Source organism: Oreochromis aureus, linkage group 22, assembly GCF_013358895.1.
Source record: "Oreochromis aureus strain Israel breed Guangdong linkage group 22, ZZ_aureus, whole genome shotgun sequence".
In the NCBI taxonomy this organism is placed as follows: Eukaryota; Metazoa; Chordata; class Actinopteri; order Cichliformes; family Cichlidae; genus Oreochromis; species Oreochromis aureus.
This window is the reverse complement of record NC_052962.1, coordinates 8370605-8378896: the sequence shown is the minus strand read 5'-3', so window position 1 is coordinate 8378896 and position 8292 is coordinate 8370605. Positions and strand designations below refer to the sequence as shown.

The 8292-nt window shown below is 37.3% G+C and overlaps 1 long non-coding RNA gene across 1 annotated transcript; it reads left to right on the top strand.

Moving 5' to 3' along the window:
- Window positions 1-281: 281 nt before the first annotated feature.
- On the top strand, window positions 282-7905 carry LOC116324649. Its single transcript, XR_004199789.2, has 5 exons — window positions 282-345; window positions 630-693; window positions 1070-1338; window positions 3054-3249; window positions 7700-7905. It is a non-coding gene; the product is annotated as an uncharacterized LOC116324649 (long non-coding RNA).
- Window positions 7906-8292: the final 387 nt, after the last annotated feature.

Sequence of the window (8292 nt, the reverse complement as noted above, 5' to 3'; positions counted from 1 at the left end):
ACTGGGTTAAATTTGTTTACAATTTAGTGCAATTTGTAGATCAGCTGCAAAATCTTTCACTCCAAGTGAGTAAGAGGCTAATAAAAAAAAAAAAATATATATATATATATATATCTGTGTGCGTGTGTGTGTGTATGTTTTGTGGGTTGTCATAATTAAATGTGGCAATGCACAAGTCAGACACAACCTCCGATAATTATTTGCCCTTAGTCAACAACCCCTCCCTCCCTCCTCCCTCCCTCTCCCATCGAATAGTTCCTTTGTTGTTGAGCTACATAGATAGCTTAATAGATATATGCTACAGACTCTTCTTGACCCATATTCCTGTTTTTTAATGTGTTTTTGGTAAGACACTTTACATTTTCACTCTGTCTTATCTCATACTGATCTGTAGTGAACCTCTTAAGCGTGTTTGCATTTATTTAGTATGCATTTCCCAAATTCATTTTTTTCAAAAAACAATTTAACAATTTATCTTTTTCTGCCTCAAACAGAGCGGCCTCATTTTGTGTAGTCAAATTCTTCTGAAGCAAATACAATAATTTTAATGTGTGCCATTATGAGTTGTTTTGGGGGATTTTGTTTTTTAATTATTGTGCTGTTTTTGTTGCTATGCTGCTTCATTTTAGGTTACTCAGCATCAGAACTACAATGAAAGTATAACTGAACAGGAGTTTGTCAACAGCAATAGAGGTAAGCAGAGAAAACAATGAGATAAACCGTTCATGCAAATGCAAAATCTGAAGATTTGGAAATATTTTGTACTCCGTTTTCCTTTCTGTTGGGTGTCATTTTATTTTATTCAATGTCAAACAACAGATCTTGCTACTTACATGAACAATTAATGTGGCAGCCGATTTATGCTGGTAAATGCTATCCGTTCAAATACCATAAATACAAGAGGACATTAATTAACTTTTTATACTTATCCGATTTTATGTCTTCCAGTGCAATGCTGTTAATATGCTGCAAACTATAAATATTTTTAAGTAAAGAGCTACTTTTTCTGTTACTGTTTTCTTAAAACCTTAGTCCTATTTTTCATATTCACACATGTATTTGTTCTCAGATTGGAACTCTGCTAAGATGTATTTCAAATGGGGAAGATCCAGAGTTCGCATTTTCCCACTACTGAGTATAACAGCGATTGTTTTGGTCTTCAACCTTTTATGGATTTTTTCTGGATATACCTTCTGTCATCGGGAACCCAGTCTTTGTGACTGTCACAAATGTCTAACAGACAGTGTTCCTTGGTTTAATGACATCATCAGTGAAGCTCCTAAACCCTTTCTGTCACAGAAACATATACCTCCAGACGAAGATTTCCTCTGGTGGAAGGTAAATAATTAACAAAAATCAACACATCACTTTTTTGGCTACTGTGGTAATGTTAAAGTTATTATTATTATTAAAAAGCAGTATATTCAAGTATGTCATGACATTTAACAACATATTGTTGCTGTTAAATGACACGGTCTACCGCCATCTAAAAAACAAGCACAGATATTCCTCTATTGTTTAAGTAAACAAACTACACAAGTTTAAAGCACCTTGTGCTACCTACCTATCAAGGAAATAATGTCATTCACGTAGGTTACTGATTGGCTGTGCTAACTCGAAATTTCGAGTTATTTTCTCAAAATTTTGACTTATTTTCTTGAAATTTCGACTTATTACCTCGAAATTTCTAGTTATTAACTCAAAATTTTGAGAAAAGTAACTCAAAATTTCGAGGTAATCACTTTTTCACACATGGCCGTGTACATTTGAAATTTTTTTCCTTATAAATAAAGACCTTCATTAAGAAATTGAAATCTGAAAAAAATGTACATTTGCTTGTGTAATCTTTGTCTAATATTTAAATTTGTTTGATTAAACATTTAAGTGTGACAAACATAAAAATAGGAAATAAGGAAGGGGGCAAACACTTTTTCACATCTTTGTTCTTTGCCGTGTTTAAAATGCTTCAAAAGCTGGAATGAACAGAAAAATTATAACTCATGATTTAAGATTTTGTCTTCATCAGAAGTAGGACACTTATATTAAGTTGCTTGAGGTTACATTCAAACATTCCTGCAACACTAACAAAATGAGCCACAGTAGTTTTGAACTATTATGCACTATACATGATTTGACAGAACATCAAATGAAATAAAAGTACTCCATGAGTTTTCTGAACATGATAGCCATATTTTGACTGTGTCATTATAACAAGAGAGGCTGCATTCTGCGTATAGTTAGGTAACATATCAATACACACGTGTCACAAATCACTGTTTGGATTGTGCAGTTTTAATTACCATAAGAAAGAATGGAGATGTCCAGCAAAAAACTTCCAAAGCTTAAATCTTGAGTCCAAAATAACCAAGCCCCAAAGAAAGCAAAGTCCCTGAAAAACAAAACAAAACTAAATATGGCAATGAGTATTTTTTTTCTCAAAAAATGGGTAGGGTTCAGGCCCAGGGGTTGAGGTTCTCACCAAAGATGACTTAGAGCTCAGAGGTAAAGCCCTGAGTCTATCTGGATTGAGAAACAAAAAATATTATTTTAATTTTCAGTATATGTATATGTAAGTACTTTTCATAATTTAATTACATAAATGTGCACAACTCTCATGCTTAACGAAACAGATTAATGCTGGTGTTGTATCTTGCAGGTAAGTTATAAACTTTTCAGAACAATTCTAAATATCAAATGAAACTACTGGAATAAATGTCAGGCCTAAAAATATTTTTGCCTAAATCAGTATACAGGTTTTTACCCTTGAGTTTCATTGATCTTTCACAGTTTTATGTATGTATGTAAATGGTGCTGAGTCCATCATAATAATGATGCTGATATGGAAAAAAAAAATCACAGGAGTGGGCATTTAGACAAGATCTAACATGTCAAGCTGTGAGCTTAATCAAGAGGAGTGTATTTTTGAAAGGGTGTTTAACACTTTCCCAGACTTACTGGGGACTTATGAGCTTGTTATCATTCAGAATTCCCAGAATATTTTTTGTTCTGTGGGAAAGTTCGATTTTTCTGAATAACTTTCTCTTCTTTGTCAGAACTTACAGGGGGCAAGACATCAAAACTTGGCTTTCTACGATAAAACTTTAGAAAGACTATTTCAGACAATTACCCCAATTGCAGATGTTGAAGAACCTCGCCCTGATCACCGCAGGAGTTGCGCCGTGATGTGGAAATCTGGAAATTTAAGAGGATCGCATTATGGACCTCTGATTTCCATAACATCGTAATAAGGTAATAATCATTTAATACAAACACAAAATCTAATGTCAACAACGTTCTTGGCAGACAAAAAAAAAATATCTAAGTCTATGTGAAAATATGTGACAATTATATATCCTTCTATACTATTTAGAATCAATCAGGGGGGTGTAAAAGGCTATGAAACAGATGTTGGAACCAAAACAACTCACCACGTCATGTATCCAAAGAGTGCTACTAAATTGGACAACACCACATATCTTTTGTTTTTCCCTTTCAAAACACATGACTTTTTGTGGCTTATGAAGGCCTTAAATCCAGGGTAGGCTAATTTGGCTACTGTCTTAAAACCCTATGTTGCTAAAAAAAAAATGTATTGCAACTGTGTTGTTCTGAATATCAGATTTTAACTGCTTTGCAACATAGTTTTAGCTACCTGTAAGGAAAAATGCAGTCTAGTTTTTTTGTTTGTTTTTTTGAACAACCAAATTAAACATTTTTTTACTTAAAACCTAAAGGACTCAGATCCATAGCTGATGGTGGAATCCACAATATTGCTCTGGTGGTGATTTTAAGCTGTGAGTGGATCCTGTTCTAAGTCATGGTGACACTGTAATTTGTAGACTTTGTAAAGAGGCATTTTACTGGACAAGATAAAATCTGCTCCTACACAAAATCCTTTATTTACACCAACTCAGTATGATTCACGTTTCAAGATATCAATATCAGGTCTACAGATGCAGCCACTTAAAATCACCACTTCATTCCTGACAGGCCAATGACAGATACCTGGTGGATTCCTGGTTGAGTACTGGCTGAGACATGACTGTAATGATATCCCCACCTGTGAGATGTATAATAAGAACAGGAATGTTAAGGTCCCTGAGCAGCATTTATTAAAACCAGCGGTAGTATGTGTGTGCATCCACCAGGGGTTGCAGTGCGACTAAAACCCCCAAAAGTTGATTCTGTTCATCTGGACATAGCGTTTTAAGTGGGAGAAGTGTTTCGTCACTCATTCAAGTGAATTCTTCAGTCTCAGCTGATTGCCGGTTTCTCCAATCTTATAAACAGTACATTTGCATAATAACTGAAACAAGCACCACCGAAGGAACAATGGGCTGGGAGGTCAGTTGCTTGATCATTAATATGCAAATTTTCATGACCACTGATCATTGAACAGTGACCATTGATCAACGGCAATGAGTACCATTCACAGAGAGTTGGGGAATGGCTGCAATCACAGCATTGTAAGATGTTGAAAGATGTACCCTAAGGCCCCCTCCTTGATTCAGAGATGGTCTTTCCTTTTTCACGTAAATGGCCTCCTTGACTCCCCGCTCAAACCAGCGTCCCTCCCTGTCCAGGATGTGTACATCCTCATCATTGAAGGCGTGAAGACAGGCCTATAGGTGTAAATAGACTGCGGAGCTATTCTGTGTTTTGACACCCACTTCGCCAGAGGTTGTTTGGTTTCCCCGATGTATAAATCCTGGCAATCCTCCTGGCACTGAACAGGGTACACTATATTACTCTGTTTGTGTCGGGGGACCTGATCCTTGGGGTGGACTAATTTTTGACGTAGTGTGTTTTGGGGTTAAAAAGCCATAGAGATGTGGTGTTTAGAAAAAATGCATCTCAACTGTTCCTATACTCCTGAGACATACGGGATCACTACGGGTTTTTGCTTAGGCAGCGGTTGTCCGTCTCTCCTGGATCGGCTGGAGCTTTCTTTAGGTGCCTTCTCAGTTTTTACAAGTATCCAGCTGGGATAACCACATTTACTCAGGGCCTTCTTGATGTGATGTTCTTCTGCTTCCCTGGCCGCTGTATCTGTGGCAATGGTGTTCGCTCTATGTTGTAGAGTCCTGATGACACCCAGTTTTTGCTCCAGTGGATGATGAGAGTCAAACCTTGAATAATGATCCGTATGCATATCCGTATGCTTGTTGGTCCAATAAGTTTATGTGGTCTTGTGAATTGTGGAACGTCCTGAGATTTGATTTTCACCCAGGTGTCATCCACATATCTGAACCAATGACTTGGTGGTGCTCCAGGGTAGGATAACAAGGCCCTCTTTTCCACTTCTTCCATGTACAAATTGGCCACAATGGGTGAAACTGGGGAACCCATGGCACACCCATGTTTCTGTCTGTAGAACTGGCCCTTGTATGTGAAATAGGTGGAATTAAGACACAGTTCCAAAAGCAAACACACTTGGCCGATGCTGAGAGCAATCCTGTTGCTGAGGTTTGGGTCATCCTGTAATCTCTTACGAACTACTTCCAACGCTTCCAACTACCTCCAAGTTTATAAGATTGGGGAAACCTGCAGTCATCTGAGAATGAAGAATTCACTTGGATGAGTGACGAAACGTTTCTCCCACTGAAAACGCTACATCCAGATGAACAGAATCAACTTTTTGGGATTTACTTATTTGGATGACTGAGCATGCATCAAAAAGTGCTACTGAAAGTTCATTCACTTACAGCTTTCTAACCATATATCCATGCATGGTTTTGCATTGATCAGGGGTTCTATAAATTGTGCACACTGAACAAACAAGCTACAACCGAAAAGAAAACAGTTTCTTGAATGAGCATAGTAGTATAGACTCCATTGTTTTGGCCTTCTAACGTCCCATTTTGGGAAGGTGTGTTTGCTAACATTTCCCAGCCCAGCCCCCATAAAACACAGCCCAAATACCTGATAAGTTACATACATGTATCATGTTAATACTAGTCTAATAGACTTTAATTTAGCTTGAAAATATGTTCCCCTCTAAAGTACAAGGACAGGACTAAAAAAGATTTAAAAAGCAGCCAGTGTCCAAAGAACAGCTGTCCAACACCTTTACCTTGTTAAAGGTGTTGGACAACTTTAACTTTAACATTTTGGCTACGTCCACACTAATACGTTTTCGTTTGAAAACACACTGTTTTCTCACTGTTTTGGCCTCCCGTCCACACGGAGACGGCATCTTCGCTTATGGAAAACTCAGCGTTTTGAAAATGCTCTCGAAAACACATACATTTGTAAATGGTGCTTTCGCGTCATAGTGTGGACAGCGAAAACGGAAACTTTCTAAAAACAAATGACTCATGTTAGTCATATGATGCAGTCATGTGACCAGTTAAACTAAGATAGCGGAGGGCATTATACAGCAGTTGCTTTGTTTGCTCTCAATTTTGACAGCCCTATTAAAGATTAATATCAGTCTGTACATGCTCCAGATAGCTTTTCTTCAAATTCTTTAACTCTCACTCGCTTTTGCAACTTTGTACTTTTGTGTTACGCGCAGCAACAACTCCACCTCATTGTTAGTCCATTTAAAAAACTCATTGCTTTCCCTCAACATTTTGTCGCGACTTTTCAAAGAGCCGGAAAGTACGGCGGCAGACAGAAATGAGGCAGGTCGAATCTTCTTGCATTTCATGCATGCGTAGTACTGGAACGTAAGCGTTTTCGGCCGTTTCAATGTGGATGCGCAACTCTGTGAAAACGACTGAAAACACTAGTGTGGACGCGGAGTGTTTTTAGACAAAAACGCTGTTTTCAAATCTATCCGGGTTAGTGTGGACGTAGCCTTTGTTAAAGTGCCTTGACAGCACTTTAACAAAAACTAGGTAAAAGTCTGGCCTCTTTATACAAAATGTAGAAAAATTATGGGTAACTCAAGAATTTTTCACAATACAAGAGTTTAAAGAAATCAAAAGAATAAATCAAACTGTATACTGGAAATAGTTTTAGTGATTTGCAGTGTAAAATGTCTGAATGGTCAAACTGACTGTAAAGTTTTATCATTTTACATTTTCAAAAGTTAACTTTAAGTTTTGACATTTTAATGGATGCAAAGGTTTACAACAAAAACTATAAAAAGAATGTGAAATTCAATTTAGTTTTATTGATATAGCACCAAATCAAAACAGTGGCCTCAATTTGCTTTATATTATAAGACAAAGACTCTATAATAATACTGAGAAAATCATCTAGAGCTAACTATCCAAGTCAAAGTTTTTTTTGAAGAAGGCGTTATCTCTTAGTGACACTCTGCAATTGAGTGAAAGCTGTATGTTTATAGTGAAAAGTTGATACGCCCCAAGGGAAGGAGGGGGACTCTCAGTGGCTGACTGTCAGCTAACAGTTGGCTGACAGATAACTGTCAGCTGGCTGACCTCTAGCAAAAAGCTGTATTTTGCTTTGGCTGTATCTGTATATCTCAGATACAGCTAACCTAATGTAAGTACTTCATTTATTCATAGAGACTTGACTGAATTTGTACAGTGTAGCTCCCGGGTACACAAAACAAGGAGATATGTGAAGAAACATTTTAAACAGAAAAAGTGCATAAAGTTATATGAATTATTTTATGAACAACTTAATCTTTTCTTGTGATTTGCAAGTCTTAGGTAATTATTAGTATTTATTTGGTAAACAACCAGTTCTCTTTCAAATTTAAAGATAAATTTCATCTTTTTAACAGAGAAAATGGTGCTCCAAACTCAAAGAAGATAGCTAACAAGGATTTGGTGAGTATTTTAGGTTTACATGAACAAAACTGGCATATATTGATATCTAAGAAGTATAATAAGAAATAATAAATTTAATCTACCATTAATTCAGGCAGCCCACAAAGTCAGCTGATTTTACACACTGAACTGACAAATCTCTTATACAGGGAGTGCAGAATTATTAGGCAAATGAGTATTTTGTCCACATCATCCTCTTCATGCATGTTGTCTTACTCCAAGCTGTATAGGCTCGAAAGATGCCACTTGCCACCAGTTTGGCCATATTTCAGAGCTGCAACATCACTGGAGTGCCCAAAAGCACAAGGTGTGCAATACTCAGAGACATGGCCAAGGTAAGAAAGGCTGAAAGACGACCACCACTGAACAAGACACACAAGCTGAAACGTCAAGACTGGGCCAAGAAATATCTCAAGACTGATTTTTCTAAGGTTTTATGGACTGATGAAATGAGAGTGAGTCTTGATGGGCCAGATGGATGGGCCCGTGGCTGGATTGGTAAAGGGCAGAGAGCTCCAGTCCGACTCAGACGCCAGCAAGGTGGAGG